Consider the following 23,140-nt stretch of genomic DNA (forward strand, 5'->3'; position numbering starts at 1 on the left):
TCACAGATCTGGACCTTGTGAGTTATTCAGATAATACAGATCCCAAGGCAAATGTGAAATTTCCTCAATATCTGTCCAGCAGTCCATCTAAGCATTTTAACTTTCCTCAGGGAGGATAACAGATATAATAAGCTATTTGATATGATTTATGTGTTCTGTATTGGTTAATGTGTGCCCTTCAGTTCTTCTGTTCTTAAACATTTTCTGTGGTGGAAGAAACAAACAGCTGTTTATACCTGATATGCATAGTATAAGTGGGATAACTTTTTTTGCTTTTTTTTTCTTTTAGAAAGGAATTTATTACGAAAATCTTGAGGAGATCCTACACATGTGCCATAACTAAGCTTTGCTTTAGAGATTTTCCTGCGATTTTACTCTGGAGTAGGGCAGAGAGATGATAAAACTGACCCCCTGAGGATTAAACTGGCCTCTTTTAAGGCAGGACTTTAAGGAAGGAAGCTTGCAAGGTTGTTCATGAAACCAAGCTGTGTCCTGTCCATGTCCTACCTGGGGAGAAGAGAAAATAAGAAAATTTTGTACCTCTGATTTGGCTTTATTAAAGCAAGCTGTTCACATCTATTCAAAAATAGCCTTTTTCTTGGTCACCTGATACAAGAGGCTAGGGTGGTGGCTGTGTTGTTGCCAAATCCCAAACACTCCTATAAAATGCTAGGATTCCTGATTGACCAAGCACAGTTTAAAGTCCAAAAGCTTGTCTTTTGCTGGTAGAGGATTGTCCTACTTGGACCCTTGCCATAAGATGCCTAGAAGCTTCAAGTTTCAAAAGGTTCCTGAATGTTAGCAGAACTGATAGCCTAACCTTGGGCCTCCATTACTTCTAAGAAAGAGTCCAGAGCCTCTACAATCTCCTCCAAATTTGGGTCCACATGCATATCATAAATACAGTAGGGAAAATGAATCTTAGATCTCATTGAACTATTAAATTGAGACAGCAGAAATATTAGTATTCTACAGAAGCAAAACAATAAAAGCAAGCTGCCTCCCTTACAGAGTAAAAGCAAACTGTGCTTGATGATCAGGGTAAATAGAAATTGTAAAGCAAGAATTAAGCAAGTCAATGGTTAAGTTCTTGCTCAATAAACTCTAGCAAAGTGACCAGATAAGAGACTAGTACACTAAAAAGTGAAACTGCCCTATTAAAAACCATAGTAATAATCCATATGGCATTAGATTCCTGGTCACACTTTAAAGCATCAAAGGATAATTCAGTAACCTCCTTTACTCATGATTCCTATAAGCTTTTGTTGTCTTCAATTATTTCTGCTAATGTACCAGGTAGATGGTAATGCTTCATATTTATGATTTTGGTTGGAAATGGCAATTCAAAAGGGACCCATATGGAATGGTCCACCATACCAGACTGCCAGAAATAAAGGTACCTGAAAGTCCAAAAAAAAAAGGGTCAGTTAAGTCAAGCCCTATTATAAATTCAGGAATAAAACAACAAGCTATAGCATCTGTGAGAGGAAACCTATTGCTAATTTGAAGTTAATAAATTTACATTTAATAGTATGACTAATGTCCACATCCAGCCACAGAGAAGGTAATACACACAAAGAAGCTGAGGTTTCCACAGATAAGAGATATCTCCAATTCAGTACCTATAAGGGTAGAAAACATGGTGTACATTCTCACTGAACTAATTCGGATGAGGACATATATCCTGGGTCAGGCAGCAAGGGCTACATTTTAGTCTCTAGCTTTCTGGGTTCCCTAACTAAACTATCATTTTCAGAGTGCAGAGTAAAAGAGAGAGAGAGAGTTACATTGATCTAAGGAAGGGCAGACCTTTGTCTAGCTTATCCTTCCTTGTCCTTCCCACCTCGCTCCAGGAAATTTAAAAAAAAAATCTTTAGTTAATTAGCCATCAATTTTGGCTTTAGGAATATTCATATAGATGCAGAGCTTCCCAAAGTGTGAATACCAATACCATCCCCTGGGGGGTGCTGGAATGATCCAGATGGAGCAGTAGTAGCTAGGGTGCAATTGGGGGGTGGGTGATGAGTAAAAATAAGGAGGTGGTGGAAACATAAGGAAAGAAGAGAAAATAAGAAAATTTTGAAAAACCGTTTGCATAGATTTCATCTGTTGTGCAACAGAGTTAAAGTCATAGTGATTACATCATTTTCCAAATAAACACACAAAATGCAAGTTATAACTGATCAGTGGTCAAGTCTAGCAACAATTCTTAACAAGCAAGTGTTGGCAGGCAAATGTGTCTCACATTGTCAGGAAGTCCCACATGCATCAGCAGGAATATGTGTGTGTGATGACTTGTTTACGATACAATACTATATGTTTACATGACTCAATATTGTGTAATCAAAATTTAAATGCATGAAAAAAGCCCACAAGTTAACAAGAAATTATTAAATTTAAGATACATCATTTTAAATATATATTTTTTGAAATGATGCAAATTTCAAAAAAAAATGTTAAAAAAAAAATATTTCCAGGACAGTGCTAAGTAATTTTTTTTTTCCAAAAAGGGGCAGTAGGCCAAATAAGTTTGGGAATCTCTGACATAGAGGATGGAGAAAAATGATGCAACTCCTTCCTCTTAAACCTAGTGACAATTAGGAACACAGCACTATGCTCTCCCTTCAACAGTCCCTTCCCTCTGGCTACTAAAGGCTCCTCAGAGATTGCTATGGTGTGTAGGTGAACAACTTATGTGGCCTATAATTAGCAAATCCATTCGTACTGTCAACAGCAACGAACTGTTTTAGTCAGAAGGTGCAAGGCAAACTATCTTCATACAGTCTGTGTGTTTAAAACATAATTTATAGGACCATCCTGGGTGCCTTGAGAGGATAGAAAGGAGGGAAGAAAGGGAGGAGGATAAGAGAAGTACATGACTGCTAAAACTTTTCAGCCCCTTGAGTTTTAGTGGTTCCCTCATAAACCCAAAGCAGATCAATTTCCCCAAACTGCTCTCTGCCATATATTATAAATCCACTGGAAAACCTTTCAACCAAGCCCTTCATTACATTCACAGCCATATCTCTAGTTAGTGAGTCCAGAAAAGCAGTACATGAGGGCTAAGAATCATGTATCCTCCTTACAGAAGCATATATTCAAGGTCTCATTTGTTTTAAACTTTCATTGATATTGCTGATAACACATCTTCCTCTGCATAGGCTACCCTCACACCTGGCAAACCAAAGAATTTTTCTTGAATCATAGGCCAAAGTGGTGTCCAAAGAGATCATTAGACTCTTGAGGGAAAGAGATAGTATTGTTTTCCCAAATATAACTCTTCTGGAGCTCTGGGTCCCAATCCATACTTATTAGTGCCCCAAACCTCACCTCAGAAACTTGGCAAGGTTATATTCTGACCTTCAATTCAGGTCTGTAAACCTTACAGCTTGAACATAAATTCAAATTTCTGGACTCTCAATACTTGGTTTTTATGGACCTAGTCGAGATGTCAAAGTACCAGCCGGGGCACAGCTGAACTATCCCAACATTCCCCTCCAAACAACTTTAAATTATGCCTCAAATCAGGTCAGAAAGAGCCATTTTTCCAGCCCAGGAGGTCTACAGGAGAGGTCTGTAACACTAAAGTAGGCATAGGCCTAGAGCATGGCAGAAGAACCAGCAGTGGGCCTTGGAGTAGGAATGGCAGCATCTTCAGGAACTCTCAGCCCAGAGACAGTAAGAGGGTCAGACAACTGCTCAGAAAGAGATTAAAGAGGCCCCTTTGTAAGCTGAGGCTGATTGGCAACTCTATTGCCCATAAGCAGTTCTGGGTCATAGTTCCAGGGCAGAGAGGAACACTGGTGGTTAGGTACAAGGGAGCAGGGACCTTGGTGACAAGAGAGGCACTAGCACTTGCAGCTGCAAGGAAGCAGGAGCCCTTACTGAGTAAATAGCAGAGCACAGACCAGGAGAGCAGAGACCTCTCCCAGTATAACACTTCTCCCAAGATAATACCATCTTGGAAGTACTGAAAACTTCCAAACTCCCAAAACTAGTTCTGAAAATAGCAGCACAAAAAAGCCTGAAACTCAGGATAGTGACTCCACACCCAAGATAAACAGAGCCCAACTTTAACATGAAGTTCAAAGTAAAGAAATGGGCTGGGAAAATGAGAAAAAATACAACAAAAACAGAACTTGACCATAAAAATCTATTACAGTGGCAAGGAAATCTAAGACATAAACATAGAAGAAGACAAGTATGTGAAGGCAGCACTGGCCCTGGATTCAGTAGGACCTGAGTTCAAATCGGGCCTCAGACACATAACACTTACTAGCTGTGTGACCCTGGGCAAGTCACTTAACCCCACTGCCTAGCCAAAAAAAAAAAAAAAGAATGTAAAGGCAGCTACAAGTAAAGCCTCAAAGAAAAATGTTAATTGGACCCAAGGCCAGCAAGAAATCCTCAAAGATTTAATAAAGGTGATAAGTGGCAGAAAGTGGTAAATTAGGAAAAGAAATTAGTGATGCAAGAAATTATGAAAAGAGAATTAACTGATTGCTAAAAGAGACACAAAAGACACTAAAGAAAATAATAGCTTAAAAAGCAAAACTGGCCTAATGATAAAAGTGGCACAAAAAATCACTGAAAAGAAAGAAATCCTTTAAAAGCAGAATAAACCAAATGGAAAAGAAGGTACAAAAATTCACTGAAGAAAATAATTCCTTAAAAATTAGAATCAAGCAAATAGAAGCTAATAACACCACAAAACTTCAAAAAACAACAAAACAAAGTCAAAAGAATGAACAAATAGAAAATGTGAAATGTCTCACTGGAAAAACTGACATAGAATATAAATAAAAGAGAGATAATTTAAAAATTACTGGACTGAAAGCCACTATCCCAAAAAAGAGCTTAGACATCATATTTTAAGAAATTATAAAGGAAAATTGCCCCCATGTCCTAGATCTAGAGGGTAAAATATACTAATGACTTCCTGAAAAAGATTTCAAAATGAAAATTCCCAGGAATATAGCTAATTTCCAAAGCTCCCAAGTCAAGTAGAAAATACTGCAAGCACCCAGAAAGAAACAATTCATACACCGTGGAGCCACAATCAGGATCACACAAGATTTAACAGCTTCCATATTAAAGAAGCAGAGGGCTTGGAAAATTTTTTTCTTGAAGGCAAAGGATCTAGGATTACAACTAAGAATAACCCACCAAGAAAAACTGAGTAACTCCTTGAGGTGAAAAAAAAATGGATATTTGATGAAGCAGAGGATGTCCAAGCATTACTGATGAAAAGACCAGAGCTAATGAGAAAATTTAACACTCAAACAGAAGACTCTAAAGAAGTATGAAAAGGTAAACATGAAAGAGTAATCATAAGGAACTCAATAAAGTTAAACTGTTTACATTCCTATATGGGAAGATGATACATGTACCTTCTAAGAACTTTATCATTATTAGGGCAGTTAGAAGAAGTCTACATAGACAGAGGGTGTGGGTGTGAATCAATTATGTTGGGATGATTTTTTTTAAAGGTGGAGTGAAAAGAGGGATGCACTGGGAAAAGAGGGAAGGGAGATGTGCAATAGAGAAAATTTTGTTGCATAAAAGAAGTGCTCAAGGAAGAGTTTTTATAACGGAGGGGCAAATGGGGAGGAGGCAATGACACACAATACTTGAACCTCACTCTCATCAGAATTGACTCAAAGAGGGAAGAATATGAATACACACACATACATACATACACACACACACACACACACACACACACACACACAACGAGCTCAGTTAAGTATACAAATTCATCTTCCCCAATAGGGAAATAGGAGGGAAAGGGGAGAAGATACATTGGGGGAAGTTGTGGATGATAAAAGCAAGGGTGGATACAGGGAGGCAATGGGCAGAAGCAAAACAGACTTTTGAGTAAAGACAGGATAAAAGTGAGAAAAGGATAAATGGAAAATTAGGATGAAGGGAAATACACAGTAATGATAACTGTGAACCTAAATGGAATGAGTTAACCCACAAAACAGAAGCAAATAGCAGAATGGATTAGAACTAGAATCCAACAATATGTTATATACAACAGACACATCTGAAATACAAAGATACACACAAAGTTAAAATAAAGGGTTGGAACAGAATCTATTAGGCTTCAACTGAAGTAAAAAAAGCAAGGGTAGCAATCATGATCTCAGACAAAGCTAAAGCAAAAAGAGAATTAAAAGAGATAATCCGGGAATCTACATTTTGCTAAAAGGTACCACAGATAATGAAATGATATCCAAAAAATTTCACACCAAGTTTTTCTAATAAAGGCCTCATCTCTCAAATATATAGGGAACTTTTTAAAATTTATAAAACACAAGATCCATTCCCAAAATGATAAATGACCAAACTATACGAACAGGCAGTTTCGAGAAAAAAATCAAAGCTATCTAATAATCATATGAAAAATGCCCTAAACCACTACTTATTAGAGAAAGGCAAATTAAAACAACTCCAAGGTACCACCTCACACCTACCAGAAATGCCAAATGCTGGAGCAGATGAGGGAAAATAGATACATTAATGAACTACTGGTGGAGTAGTGAACTAGTACATTCATACCGGAGGATAATCTGGAACTATGCCCAAAGGGCTACAAAACTGTGCATACTTTTGATCCAGTAATTCCATTACTAGGTCTATACCCCAAAGAGATTAAAGAAAAGGGAAAAGGACATGTATTGTCCAAAAATAGGTTTAGCAGCTCTTTTTGTGGTAGCAGAGAATTAGAAATTGAAGAGATGTTTACCAATTGGGGAATAGCTAAACAAGTTGTGGTATACAATTGTGATGGAGTACTATTGTGATATAAGAAATGATGGGGGGTGTGGTTTCAGAAAAACATGGCAAGACCTATATGAACTGATGCAAAGTGAACTGAGAAGCACTAGGAGATAAATCATAGTGCACAGTAACAATAATATTGTAATGATGATCAACTGTGAAAAACTTGGCTACTCTGATCAATATAATGATCTAAGACAATTTTAAAGAACTCATGATGAAAAATGCTATCCACCTCCAGAGAGACAGAACTAACGAAATCTAAGCATAAACTAAAGTACAATTTTCACATTTCTGCATTTTTTTCTGCTTTTTTATGTGGCTAATATAGAAATATGTTTTACATGATTTCACATGTATAATTGATATCAAAATTTAAAAAGACAAGAATGTCAAAAATAAATAAATTTGTTTAGAATTTCAAAAACTAACGAAGGTCTCTATTTCACCTGCTACCAATTTGAACTGTGGCATAAGTTTGTCAGCTATAATTGCCAATAGCAACCCATAAACCCAATCTTAACATTCTCTAAGTTTACCTCAAAATATAGCAAAGATGCCAAGAAGCTTCAAATTGCTGCAGCTCCCTCAACTTTAGAAGAACTGACAGGGTAACTTGAGGCTTCACTCTTTACAGCAGGGCAGTTCTCTCCAGTCCACGGCACTACAGGGCCTGGTGCTGCTTGGCCACATGGAATTAAGGATTTGAGGGTTTCCTTCCTGGCATTCTAACCACTAGTTCAGTGTTATTTTACCCAGAAGTCCTCATGTGTAGATGGAGCATCAATCAGTACCACTTTGTCAGTACCACCCCCTATACCAAGAAAAAACACACTCTGGTACTTCTGAGTAAGAATCAAGCTTGCATTTAATTAAGCTATCATAGTTTATTGATAGCATAAAGATTAATCTGTTGGACAAAGTACATAAAAGAAAACATGGTAGTTCTTTAATCTTACTATTACCTCAGTTTTCCTATGTCCTTATACTAAGAAATGGGATGGTACACAGTCTAGGAATACCTCAACCTTGCCCAGAACTGCAAGCTGGATATAACTGGTCTGAGCTATTGTTTTTATATACAGAAGTAGAAAAGGAAAAGGAGAATGTTCATGAAATGCCAACAGGCACCAGAGATAGAAAATACCTACACCTGCAAGCACACACACAGTTTGTCTTTCCTTTTTATTATTTGTTACTAGAAATGACAATGACCTGCTTGGTATGGAGATGGAGAAGGATATATCCAGAATGTGAGAGATGTACAAATGAACAAAAAAAATATACAAGCAGAAAAGTTCAAGACACAAACACAAAAGAAGAAAAAATTACTCCAAAACATCTACAGCTAAAGTTTCAAATGAGGCTTGGGCATCAGTTCAAATAGAATTCCTAGAAAATATGAAGTAAGAATTTTTTAAAAGCTAGAAAATTATTTTATAAATAAAATGAGTGCTAAAGAAAATGACTGGAAAAGAAATGAGAGTGCTTGGGGAAAATGGAAAAGAAAAGAGAACACTAATGGAAAAAATGAAAAGAGAATTAACAGCTTAGCACAAAAGGTACAAAACTTTACTCAAGAAAAAAACTCCTTGAAAATTAGAATAGACCAAATAAAAGCTAATGATTCCATAAGACAACACAAAATATTAAAATCTAAAGATGAAAAAATAAAAATAAAGTATCAATTATCAAAAATAAATTATCTGACCAAAGAGAAAGAAATTTAGAATCATTGGACTCACTGAAATCCATAACTAAAAGAGAGACAGAGACAGAGAGCTCATGCCTAGGTGCCTCTGTCATGCAAAACTACTAAAAGATTACTTTATAGAACCACAAGGAATAATAAAATGCATATAGAAGAACAAAAGGTCAACAATATCAATGAAAAAATGAAAAATGTGGGAAGGAAGGAGGCCTAGCTGTGCCAGTTTTCAAGCTGTACTAAAAGGCAATAATTTTCAAAACAATTCAGTACTAGATATAAAAGGAGAGATTGATCAATGGAACAGAGTAGGTATACACCTAATACTGAACAAATCGTGGTACTTGAATGTGATAAAATACTATTGTGTTGTAAGAAAAAGATGGTTTCACAGAGACATGGAAAAAATTATATGAACTTGCATGCAGAGTGAAGTAAGCAAATCAGGAAGAATAATCTGTACTATAACATCACTATTACAAAAATAAATTTTAAAAGATTTAAGAACTTCAATCAAATAAATGATCAACCATGATTCCAAAAGGCTTATAAAAATGAATGCTGCCTATGACAGAGACATGATCAGGTAATATGCAAAACAATACGTGTGTTTTAAATATGACAAATGTGGGATTTTGTTTTTCTTGAAACAAAGAAAAGAGTTGTTTTTCTTTTTCAATGGGAGTAAGAAGGGGACAGGGAAAAAAGATGGATTTTCATCAATTACAAAAAATTAAACTAAAAGGAGTTTAAGGGAATGAAACTAAAGTTATAAGGGAAACAGTTAAATGGGGAAAATTTCTGCAGAAAGTTTCTCTGATAAGAGTTAGATTTCCAAGACATATGAGGAAATTATTTGAATGTACAAGAATAAGTCATTTCCCAATAGACAAAGATAAAAACAGGCAGTATTTAAAGGAAGAAAACCAAGCTATCAACAGCCATATAAAATGCCCCAAATCACCAACAGAAACCACTCTGAAATTTCGTCTCACATTCCTCATATAAGCTAAGTTGAGAGAAAAAAGAAAAATGACAAATGTGTTGGAGGGGCTGAGGGAAAGCAGTCACATTAATACCCTGTTAATAGAGTTATTCATTGGTCTAGCCATTATGGAAAGCAATTTGGAACCATTCCCAAAAAAATTATTAAACTATGCGATTCACTTGACAGAGCCACACTACTACTAGGCCTGTAATGAAAAGAGATCAAAGAAATATGAAAAGGACTCATGTGCACAAAAATATGTAAAGCAGCTCTTTTTCTAGTGGTTAAAAATTGCAAACTAAGAGAGTGCTCTGATTAGAGAATGGCTGAACAAATTACATTATATGAATGTAATAGAACATCATCATACCATAAGAGATGACAAAAGGGACCTTTTCAAAAAACCCTGAGAAGACTGGTATGAACTAATGCAAAGTGAAGTGAGCAGAACCAGAAAAATAATTTATATAATAATAGCAAGTTTGATAAACAACTTTGAAAAACTTTAGAACTATGATAAATGCAATGACCAACCACAACTCCAAATGATGCAATGATAAAGAATACTACCCACCTATTAACAGAGAGATGACAGTCTCAAAATATAAAATGAAACTTCCACTTCCAGGAGTCAAGATGGCAAAGTAAAAAGGCAGTCGCTCTCACTCTCCCCTATCAACCTCTGAAAACCCAGAAAATATCACCCCCGAAAAAACCCTGCAACAGCTGAACCAGATGAAAGATGGGGAGCAGCAGCGCAGTAGCCCAGGTATCTTGAGGGATTAACAGGAAAGGCCCCTCTTACCTTGGAGGAAGGGGAGCAGTATGGAACAGGAGGCATCCCAACCAGCTAGCAGAAAGCCACACTTCAGCAAACCAGGAGGAGATCCTAGTGCCTTGGCATTCTACAGCAAATGGGTCTCCCAGTGCCTCAGCAAAAATAAGGGAAGCAGCACTATAAAGGGCCCCAGGTGCATAAACACCCTGTAGCACTCATCTGAAAGGAGCTGAAGAAAGCAACCTAGAGTTGCCCTCAAGTTCCAGCCTTGCAGATTCCAGCCCCATATCAGGTAAGCTGTCAGAACCCTACAGCCTCCAATTGCCAACCAGGAGGGGATCCTGAAGCCCAGGTGGTAGAACAGGCAAACACCAACACCTGGACCTCTAAGTGCCTCAGTGAGGGTGGGGAAACTGGTGGAAATCAACTCAGAAAACCACCAGGTGCCTCAGCATTCTACACCAAAGGAGTCTCCCAGTGCCTCAGCAGAACTAAGGGAGGCAGCACTGCAAAGGGCCCCAGGCAGATAAACACCCTACAGCACCCATCTAAAAGGAGCTAAACAAAGCTAAAGGAAAGGAAAAGCAGGCAACCTAGAATTGCCTGAAAGTTCCAGCCTTGCTGATTCCAGCCCAACAAGGTAAGCTGCCAGAAACCTACAGCCTCCAATTGCCACATAAGAGGCCCCAGCACACAAAGCCAGTGACCAAGACCTAGGCTCCCAAACAAGAAGCTTGGGTCAGTGCCCTCTGTTCCCCAGCAGGAGAGCTCAATCTCTTTAAAGGCCAGGAAATAAGCAAACACCATGAGTAAAAAGAAACATACCATAGATTCATATTATGAGAAGAGTGAAGATCAAGACAGAAATTCTGAAGAGGACACATTGTCAACAAACCCACATCTGCCTCAAAAGGGAATATGAACTGGTCTGAAGCCCAAAAAGCCTTCTTAGAAGAGCTCAAGAAGGATTTTAATAGTCAAATGAGAGAGGTAGAAGAGTCCTTCAAAAATACAATTGGCCAATTGGAAAAAAATACACTGAAGAAAACAAGTCCCTAAAAAACACAATTGGCCAATTGGAAAAAAAAAAAAAGTACACTAAGAAAAACAAGTCCCTAAAAAACACAATTGGCCATTGAAGAAGGAAGTACAAAACTAACAGAAGAAAACAATCTGTTAAAAACTAGAATTGGACAAATGGAAACTAACTCTATGAGAGAGCAAGAATCAGTCAAACAGAAACAAAAAAATGAAAAAATAGATGAAAATGTAAAATACCTCATCAGTAAAACAACTGACCTGGAAAATCGACTCAGGAGAGACAATTTAAAAATTATTGGACTACCTGAAAATCATGATGAAAAAAAGAGCCTGGACAGTATCTTTCAGGAAATCATAAAGGAAAACTGCCCTGAAGTCCTAGAACCAGAAGGGAAAATAACCATAGAAAGAATCCACCATCACCACCTGAAAGAGATCCCAAATTGACAACGCCAAGGAATATAATAGCAAAATTCCAAAATTACCAGATGAAAGAGAAGGTGCTGCAAGCAGCCAGAAAAAACAATTTAAATATCATGGAACCACAGTCAGGATTACACAGGACCTTGCAGCTTCTACATTAAAAGACCAGCATGGAACATGATATTCCTTAAGGCAAAGGAGCTTGGAATGCAGCCAAGGATCAATTACCCAGCAAAAATGAGCATCATTTTTCAAGGGAGGAGATGGATATTCAATGAAATAGGAGACTTCCAAACTTTCCTGATAAAAAGACCAGAGCTCAACAAAAATTTGATCTTCAAGTACAGACTCAAGAAGACTTAAAAAGGTAAATGGGACAGAAAGATACAATATGTTGTTAATAAGGGACTGTTTAAATCCCTACAAGGGAAGATGACATTGCAACCTTGAGAACTGTATTGTTATTACACCTTGTTAAAGGAGTATACATAAAGGGTGGATATTAGTTGACTTTGATGTAATGATAAAAAAAAATCTAATCAAGTGGGTTAAATGGATCCAAATAAGTGGATATCTGATCTTAGAAAATGTACTGAGAAAGGAAGGCAGACAAGGGTAAATTACATTACAGGAAAAGACACAAAATCCTATTACAGCAGAGGGAAAGAAGGAGGAGCATTGTTTGAACCTTACTCTCATCAGATTTGGCTCAAGAAGGGCATAACATAATCAGTTATGTATAGAAATCCAACTTGCCCTATAGGCAGTAGGAGGGGGAGGGGGAAGAGAAAAGGGAGGGAGAAGGGAGGGAAGAAGCAGTAAGTAAAGGGGAAGAAAAGGGAAAGGGATAATAAAAGGGAAGGGACTGAAGGAGGGGGGTCAAAACACTAGTGGGGGGAAAGGAGAAAGAAAAGCATAAATGGGGGAAAGGATGGAGAAAAAGACACAGATAGTAATCATAAAATGTGAATGGGATGAACTCTCCCATAAAATGGAAATGGATTGCAGAATGGATTAAAAACCATAATCCTACAATATGTTGTTTACAGGAAACACATTTGAAAAAGAGTGACACATACAGGGTAAAGGTAAAAGGCTGGAGCAGAATATATTATGCTTCAGCTGAAGTAAAAAAAGCAGGGGTAGCAATCCTGATCTCAGACAAAGCAAAAGCAAAAATAGATCTAATCAAAAGAGATAAGGAAGGAAACTACATCCTGCTAAAAGGCACCATAGACAATGAAGTAATATCATTACTATATATGCACCAAATGGTATAGCATCCAAATTCTTAGAGGAGAAGTTCAGGGAGTTACAGGAAGAAATAGACAGCAAAACTACAGTAGTGGGGGACCTGAACCTCCCCCTCTGCACTAGATAATCTAACCACAAAATAAACAAGAAAGAAGTTAAGGAGGTGAATAGAACATTAGAAAAGTTAGGTATGATAGACCTCTGGAGAAAACTGAATGGGGATAGAAAGGAATATAGTTTTTTCTCAATGGTACATGGCACATACACAAAAATTGACCATGTACTAGGGCATAAAAACCTCACAATCCAATGCAGAAAGGCAGAAATATTAAATGCATCCTTTTCAGATCATGATGCAATAAAAATTATATGTAATAAAGGGCCATGGAAAGATAGACTAAAAAATAATTGGAAACTAAATAATCTAATCCTAAAAAATGATTGGGTCAAACAACAAATCATAGAAACAATCAATAATTTCATTCAAGAGAATGACAATAATGAAACATACCAAAACCTATGGGATGCAGCGAAAGTAGTTCTTAGGGGAAGTTTTATATCTCTAAATGCTTACATAAATAAAATAGAAAAAGAAGAGATCAATGAATTAGGCATACAACTAAAAAAACTAGAAAAAGAACAAATTAAAAATCCTCAACTAAAACCTAAGTAGAAATATTGAAAACCAAAAAAAATTAAAAAATTGAAATTAAGAAAACTATTGAACTAATAAATAAAACTAAGAGCTGGTTTTATGAAAAAACAATAAAATAGATAAACCTTTGGTTTTTAATTAATTAAAAAAAGAAAGAAGAAAACCAAATTACTAGTATCAAGAATAAAAAGGGTGAAGCTACCACCAAGGAAGAGGAAATTAAAACAATAATTAGGAATTATTTTGCCCAACTATATGCCAACAAATTTGACAATCTTAGTGAAATGGATACATATTTACAAAAATATAAATTGCCCAGATTAACAGAAGAGGAAGTAAAAGACTTAAATAACCCCATCTCAGAAAAAGAAATTGAACAAGCCATTGATGAACTCCCTAGGAAAAAATCTCCAGGGCCAGATGGATTTACATGCAAATTCTATCAAACATTTAAAGAACAATTAATTCCAATACTATATAGACTATTTGGGAAAATAGGTGAAGGAGTCTTACCAAATTCTTTTTATGATACAAATATGGAAGAGTCAAAACAGAGAAAGAAAATTATAGACCAATTTCTCTAATGAATATAGATGCAAAAATTTTAAACAAAATATTAGCAAATAGATTGCAGCAACTTATCACAAGAATAATACACTATGACCAGGTAGGATTTATACCAGGAATGCAGGGTTGGTTCAATATTAGGAAAACTATCAGCAATTGAGCATATCAACACAAAACCAACAGAAACCACATGATCATCTCAATAGATGCAGAAAAAGCTTTTGATAAAATACAACACCCATTCCTATTAAAAACACTAGAAAGCATAGGTATAAATGGAGTCTTCCTTAAAATAATAAATAGCATCTATCTAAAACCTTCAGCAAGCATTATATGTAATGGGGACAGGCTAGAAGCATTTCCAATAAGATCGGGGTGAAACAAGGATGTCCATTATCACCACTGTTATTCAATATTGTACTGGAAACTTAGCTTTAGCAATAAGAGAAGAAAAAGAAATTGAAGGCATTAGAATAGGCAAAGAAGAAACAAAGCTATCACTCTTTGCAGATGACATGATGATATACTTAGAGAATCAAGAAAAACTACTTGAAATAATAACAACTTTAGCAAAGTTGCAGGCTATAAAATAAACCCACATAAATCATCAGCATTTCTATATATTACCAACAAAGCCCAACAGCAAGAGATAGAAAGAGAAATCCATTTAAACTTACTGTAGACATTATAAAATATTTAGGAGTCTACCTCCTGAAACAAACCCAGGAACTCTATGAACACAATTACAAAACACTTTTCACACAAATAAAATCAGATCTAAATAATTGGAAAAACATCAGTTGCTCATGGGTAGGCCGAGCTAATATAATAAAAATGGCAATCCTACCTAAGCTAATTTACTTATTCAGTGCCATACCAATCAAACTACAAGAAGTTATTTTGTGGAGTTAGAAAAAACAATAACAAGATTCATTTGGAAAAACAAAAGGTCCAGAACATCAAGGGAACTAATGAAAAGAAATGCAGGGGAAGGTGGCCTAGCAATTCCAGATCTTAAATTGTATTATAAAGCAGCAATCATCAAAACTGCTTGGTACTGGCTAAGAAATAGAGTGGTGGATCAGTGGAATAGGTTAAATATGCAAGACACAGTAGTTAATGACTGTAGTAATCTATTATTTGATAAACTTGTATGGTCTGATGCTGAGTGAAGTGAGCAGAACCAAGAGAACCTTGCACATGATAACAGCCACATTGTGTGTCTTATACCAGCTTCTGTGATAAGAACCCATTCTTTGAAAAAAACTGCTGGGAAAACTGGAAAAAGAGTATGCCAGGAACTAGGCATAGAATTGGCTGAATGGAAAAGGAGGTACTAAAGAAAATAATTCCTTAAAAATTAGAATTGGACAAGCAGAAGCTAATGACTTTATAAGACATCAAGAATCAATCACAGAAAAACAAAAGAATGAAAAACATAAGAAATTGCAAAATACCTCACTGGAAAAAACAACTAACCTGGAAAATAGATCCAGGAGAGATAATTTAACAATTATTGGACTAGGGGCAGCTAGTGGCACAGTGGATAGAGCACCAGCCCTGGAGTCAAGAGGACCTGAGTTCAAATCCGACCTCAGACACATAACACTTACTAGCTGTGTAACCCTGGGCAAGTCACTTAACCCCATTGCCTAGCCAAAAATAAAGACAAGGCAAAAAAAGAATTTTTGGACTACCTGAAATCCGTGATAAAAAAAAAAGAGCCTGGAGAGCATCTTTTTAAAAAAAAGTCAAGGAAAACTGCCCTAATATCTTAGAACCAGAAGGTAAAATAGTCATTGAAAGAATCAATGGATTACCTCATGAAAGACATCCCAAAATGAAAACTCCTAGGAATATTGAAGCCAAGTTCCAGAATTATCAGGTCAAGGAGAAAATACTGCAAACACCCAAAAAGAAACAATTCAAATATCAAGGAGCCACAGTTGGATTACACAAAACTTAGCAGCTTCTACATTTAAGTATCAGAGGGCTTGTAATATGATATTCTGTAAGGCAAAGGAGCTTGGATTACAACCAAGAATCAACTACCTAGCAAAATTGAGCATAGTCTTCTAGGATAACATTTAATGAAACAGGGAACTTCAAAACTTTTCTGATGAAAAGACCAGAGCTGAACAGAAAATTTGATCTTCAAATAAAAGATTCAATAGAAGTATAAAAAAGTAAATAGGAAAGAAAAAAAACATGGTATTCAATAAGGTTAAACTGTTTACATCCCTACATGAGAAGATGACACTTGTAACTCTTAAGAACTATATCTCTATTAGGACAGTTAGAAGGAGTATACTTAGGGGAGGTGGAGCCAAGATGGCAAAGTGAAAGCAGTGACTTGCTTGAGCTATCCCCCAAACCCCTCCAAATACTCATTAAAAAAATGGCTCTAAACAAATTCCGAAGCAGCAGAACCCACAAAGAGACAGAGTAAAATAAATTTCCAGCCCAAGACAACTTGGATGATTGATCAGAAAGGCGTATCGTGCCAGGCTGGGAGTGCAGCTCAGCACAGCGTGGGTGCGCAGGCTGCAGCGAACCTGGAGCAGGCCTCAGAGGACTGAATTGTGGGCAGCTATGGAGGTTTCCAGGCTCCTCAATCGACAACTTAGAAGGTCAGTGGGAAAAGTCTGTTTCTGTGGCGCTGAGACAGGAAGGCGGAGTTTCAGCTCCATTCCCCAAAAGTATGGCCATGGCAGGGGAGGGGCAGCTGCTTCCCGAGCTTCTGGCCCACAGACTGAGGGGGAATCCAGTGGCTGATCAGAGAGGGACTGCAGGGATCTCTTTGCCAGTGCTGAGGCAGGAATCTCTTGCTTTGCCCGTGTGTGGATCTGGGTCACAGTTCTGGGCAGCAGTGCTGGGGTGAGGAGGAGTGCTGGCCTGGTGGAGCTTGTAGTGGCTGTGGAGAGGAACCCCTCCTCACAGGTATGGGACAGAAAGGAACACCTCGCCCCTTATCATACCACCTTGGAAGAACTGAAAATTTACAGGTCCCTACAACTATCTCTGAAAACAGCTACACAAACCCCTGAAGCTTGGGACAGTACATTCTCCACACTGGAAGCAGATGCTTACCTTAACAAAGAGTTTAAAACTCAAGTAACTGGCTGGGATCATGAGCAAGCAGGCAAAAAGAGTCAGACTATATTATCTTACTTTGGTGACAAAGAAGATCAAAATACACAACCAGAAGAGGACAACAAAGTCAAAGCTCCTACATCCAAAGCCTCCAAGAAAAATATGAATAAGTCCCAGGCCTTGGAAGAGCTCAAAAGGGATTTTGAGAAGCAAGTAAGGAAGTAGAGGAAAAACTGGGAAGAGAAATGAGAGTGGTGCAAGGAAATCATGAAAAACAAGTCAACAGCTTGCTAAAGGAGACCCAAAAAAATACTGAAGAAAATAACACCTTAAAAAATAGCTTAACCCAAATGGCAAAAGAGGTCCAAAAAGCCAATGAGGAGAAGAATGCCCTGAAAAGAAAAATTGGCCAAATGGAAAAGGAAGTCCAAAAGATTACTGAAGAAAATACTTCCTTAAAAATTAGAATAGAGCAATTGGAAGCTAGTGACTTTATGAGAAATCAAGACACTGTAAAACAAATCCAAAAGAATGAAAAATTAGAAAACAATGTGAAATATCTCATTGGAAAAACAACTGACCTGGAAAATAGATCCAGGAGAGAGAATTTAAAAATTATTGGACTATCTGAAAGCCATGATCAAAAAAAGAGCCTAGACATCATCTTTCAAGAAATTATCAAGGAAAACTGCCCTGATATTTAGAACCAGAGGGCAAAATAGAAATTGAAAGAATCCACAGATCTCCTCCTGAAAGAGATCCCCAAAGGAAAACTCCTAGGAATATTGTAGCCAAATTCCAGAGTTCCCAGGTCAAGGAGAAAATATTACAAGCTGCCAGAAGGAAACAATTCAAGTACTGTGGAAACACAATCAGAATGACACAAGATTTAGCAGATTCTACATTAAAAGACCGCAGGGCATGGAATATAATATTTTGGAGGGCAAAGGAGATAGGATTACAACCAAAAATCACCTACCCAGCAAAACTGAGTATAATCCTTCAGGTGGAAAAAAAGTGGTCATTCAGTGAAATAGAGGACTTTCAAGCATTCCTGATGAAAAGACCAGAGCTGAATAGAAAATGTGACTTTTGCATACAGGACTCAAGTGGAACATGAAGAGGTAAACAGGAAAGAGAAATCATAAGAGACTTATTAAGATTGAACTGTTTACATTCCTGCATGGAAAGAGGATATTTATAACTCATGAGACCTTTGTCAGTATTAGGGTAGTTGGGGGAAAAAAATTATATGGATAGATAGATAGATAGATAGATAGATAGATAGATAGATAGATAGATAGAGGGCACAGGTGAGTTGAAGATTAAGGGTCATATCTGGAGAATAAAATTAAGGGATGAGAGAGGATTATACTCAGAGAAGAAGAAAGGGAGAGGTAGAATGGGGTAAATTATCTCACAAAAATAAAAAGAAAAAAGAAAAGTCTCTTACAGTGGAGGGGAAACAGGGGAAGGTGAGAGGGATTTGGCTTAAGGAGGGAATAACATACACATTCAATTGGGTATGGAAATCTGTCTTACCCTACAGGAAAATAGGGGGAGAAGGGGACAAGACAACAGGGGGATGATAGAGAGGAGGGCAGATTGGGAAAGGGGTAATCAGAAGTAAATACTTCTGAGGAGGGACAGGGTCAAAAGAAAGAATAGAATAAATGGGAGGGCAGGATAGGATTAAGGGAAATAGAGTTAGTTTTTCACAACATGTCTACTATGGAATGTTTTGCATAACTGCACATGTACAACCTATTTGGAGTTGCTTGCCTTTTCAATGAGAGTGGGTGGGGAGGGAGGACGAGAGAGAATTTGAAACCTAAAGTTTTAAAACCTTTTGTTAAAAAAAATGTTTTCACATGCTACTGGGAAATAAGAAATACAGGAAATAGGGTACAGAAGTCTATCCTGCCCTACAGGAAAATAGAAGGGGAAAGGGATAAGAGAAGGGGGAGAGATAGAAGAGAGGACAGACATGGGGAAGGGATATTCAGAATGCATGCCGTCTTGGGTTGGGGGGAGGGGTGAGATGGAGTGAAAATTTGGAACTCAAAAACTTGTGGAAGTGAATGTTGAAAACTAAAAATAAATAAATTTATATTTTAAAAAATTTTAAAGGTTTTATACATATAAAACCAATGTAGCTAAGATTAGAAGGAAAGTAGAAAATTGGGGGGAAATTTTTTTATAGTTTTTTGGATAAATGTCTTATAACTCAAATATATAGAGAACTGTGTCAAATTTATAAGTACATGAGTCATTCTCCAATTGACAAATGGTCAAAGGATATAAACAGGCAGTTTTTTGACAAAGAAATCAAAACTATGTATAGTCATCTAAAATGCCCTAAATCATTATCGATTAGAGAAATGCAAATTAAAACAACTTTGAGATATCATCTCAAAAAAAAAAAGGAGTATACTTAGACAGAGGGTATGGGTATAAGTTGACTTTGATGTAATGATTTAAAAAATTTTATCCAGAGGTAAAAAAAAGAATTGTACTGGGAGAAGAGAAAAGGAGAGGCAAAATGGGATAAGTTATACCACATGAAGAGGCAGGAAAGACCTAATACAGTAGCAGGAAAGAAGGAAGGGGGTGAGCTTTGTTTGAGCCTTACTCTCATCAGATTTGGCTTAAAAAAGGAAGTAACATATACACTCAATTGGTTAAAAAAAATCTATCTTACCCTATAGGGAAGTAAGAAGGGAAGAGAAAAAGAAAAGAGGTGCAAGATGATGGAAGGGAGCGCAGATTGAGGGAGGCATTGGTAACAAGCAAAATACTGGTGAAAGGAGAAAGAGAGAGAAAAAAGTATCGACAGGGGAAAAATAGGATGGAGGGAAATACAGTGAGTAATCATAACTGTGAATGTAATTGGATGAACGCTCCCTAAAATGGAAGCCTACAGAAGAGTAGATTAAAAACCAGGATCCCACAATATAACAAGAAACACATTTGAAGCAGAGGGACACACACAGAGTAAAGGTAAAGGCTGGAGCACAATAGATTATGCTTCAGCTGAAGTAGAAAAAAAAACCAGGGGTAGCAATCCTGATCTCAGACAAAGGAAAAGCAAAAATAGATCTAATTTAAAGAGACAAGAAAGGAAACTACATCTTGCTAAAATGTGCCATAGACAATGAAATAATATCAATACCAAATATATATGCACCAAGAATTCTACCAAATATTTACCAATATCACATCCAAATTCTTGAGGAGAAGATCAGTGAATTTTAGGAAGAAACAGACAACAAAACTAAACTAGTAGGGGACTTCAACCTCCCCCTCAAAGAACTAGATATATCTAATCACAAAATAAACAGGAAAGAAGTTAAGGAGGTGAATAGAATTTTAGAAAAGTTAGATAAGATAGACCTCTGGGGAAAATTGAGTGGGGATTGAAAGAAATATACCTTTTTCCCAGCAGTACACGGCACCTACAGAAAAACTGACCATGTATTAGGCCATTAAAACCTCATATTGGAAGGCAGAAACATTAAATGCATCATTTTCAAAGCATGATATAATAAAAATTACACATAACAAAGGGACATGGAAAGATTAAAAATTAATTGGAGGGGCAGCTAGGTGGCACAGTGGATAGAGCATCATCCCTGAAGTCAGGAGGACCTGAGTTCAAATCCAGTCTCAGACCAAACACTTGACAATTACTAGCTGTGTGACCCTGGGCAAGTCACTTAACCCCAATTGCCTAAAAATTTTAAAAAAAATAATTAATTGGAAACTAATCTAATACTAAAGAATGAGTTGGCCAAACAACAAATCATGGAAACAATCAATAATTTCATAAAAGAGGACAACATACCAAAATTTATGGGATATAGCCAAAGCAATTCTTATGGGAAATTTTGTATTTCTAAAAGCTTACATGAACAAAATAGAGGGGGAAAGAAAACAGATTTTTTTAAAAAACAGGGCATACAATTAAAAAAGCTAGAAAAAGAACAAATTAAAAATCCCCAATTAAACACTAAATTAGAAATTCTGAAAATCAAAGGAGAGGTTAATAAAATTGGAAGTAAAAAAACTACTAAAGTGATAAATAAAACTAAGAGCTGGTTTTATGAAAAAAACAAATATAATAGATAAGCCCTTGATTAAATTGATTTAAAAATAAAGAAGAAAACCTAATTACTATCACCAAAAAGTAAAGGGTGAATTCCCCACCAATGAAGAGGAAATCAAATCAATAATTAGGAGCTATTTTGCCCAATAAATCTGACAATCTAAGTGAAATGGATGAATATTCACAAAAATATAAATTAGCTAGATGAATAGAAGAGGAAATAAAATACTTAAATAACACTACTTCAGAAAAAGAAATTGAACAAACCATCAATGAACTCCCTAAGAAAAAATCTCTAGGGCCAGATGGATTTACAAATGAATTCTACCAAATATTTAAAGAACAATTAATTACAATGTCATATAAACTATTTGGAAAAATAGGTGAAGGAGCCGTACCAAATTCTTTTTATGATATAAATATGGTGCTGATACCTAAATCAGGAAGAGCCAAAACAAAGAAAATTATAGATCAATTTCCCTAATGAAAATTGATGCAAAAATTTTAAATAAAAAATATTAGCAAACAGGTTGCAGCAATTTATCATGAGGACAATACACTATGACCAAGTGGGATTTATACCAAGAATGAAGGGCTGGTTCAATATTAGGAAAACTATTAGCATGATTGACTATATCAATAACAAAACCAACGGAAATCATATAATTATCTCAATTTAGATGCAGAAAAAGCTTTTGACAAAATACAACATTCATTCCTATTAAAAACACTAGAGAGCCTAAGAATAAATGGAGCTTTCCTTAAAATAAGTAGTATCTATCTAAAACCATCAGCAAGCATTATGTGTAACAGCGATAAGCTAGAAGCCTTCCCAATAAGATCAGGGGTGAAACAAGGATGCCCATTATCACCATAATTATTCAATACTGTACTAGAAATGTTAGCTTTATCGATAAGAGAATAAAAAATTGAAGGAATTAGAATAGGCAATGAGGAAACAAAAATATCACTCTTTGCAGATGATATGATGATATACTTAGAGAACCCTAGAGATCAACTAAAAAAAATTACTTGAAAAGCTTAACAACTTTAGCAAAGTCATGGAATATAAAATAAACCCACATAAATCATCAACATTTCTATATACTACCAACAAAACCCAGCAGCAAGAGATAGCAAGAGAAATTCCATTTAAAGTTACTGTAGACATTATAAAATATTTAGGAGTCTACCTGCTGAAACAAGCCCAGGAATTATAGGAACACAATTACAAAACACTTTTCACACAAATAAAGTCAAATCTAAATAATTGGAAAAACATCAGTTGCTCATGGGTAGGCTGAGCTAATATAATAAAAATGACAATTCTACTCAAGTTAATTTACTTATTCAGTGCCATACCATTCAAACTACCAAAAATTATTACATAGAGCTGGAAAAATAATAACAAGATTCACTTGGAAGAACAAAAGGTCTAGAATATCAAGGGAACTAATGAAAAGAAATTCAGGGGAAGGTGGCCTAGCCTTTACAGATCTTAAATTGGATTATAAAGGAGCAATCATCAAAACTACTTGGTACTGGCTAAGAAATACAGTGGTGGATCAGTGGAACAGATTAGGTATGCAAGACACAGTAGTCAATGACTATAGTAATCTACTGTTTGATAAACCCAAAGACCCCAGCTTCCGGGTTAAGAGCTCACTATTTGACAAAAATTGCTGGAAAAACTGGAAAATAGTATGGCAGAAATTAGGCACAGGCCAAAATAAAAGTCAAAA

The 23,140-nt window shown here is 36.4% G+C and overlaps 1 protein-coding gene across 1 annotated transcript in view; it reads right to left on the bottom strand.

Moving 5' to 3' along the window:
* Nucleotides 1–23,140, bottom strand: part of ATRNL1 (attractin like 1) — a 1,198,805-nt gene that overhangs the window by 1,145,662 nt on the left and 30,003 nt on the right.

This window comes from Phascolarctos cinereus, unplaced genomic scaffold (assembly GCF_003287225.1).
Source record: "Phascolarctos cinereus isolate Bilbo 61053 unplaced genomic scaffold, phaCin_HiC Scaffold_3;HRSCAF=262, whole genome shotgun sequence".
Classification (NCBI taxonomy): Eukaryota; Metazoa; Chordata; class Mammalia; order Diprotodontia; family Phascolarctidae; genus Phascolarctos; species Phascolarctos cinereus.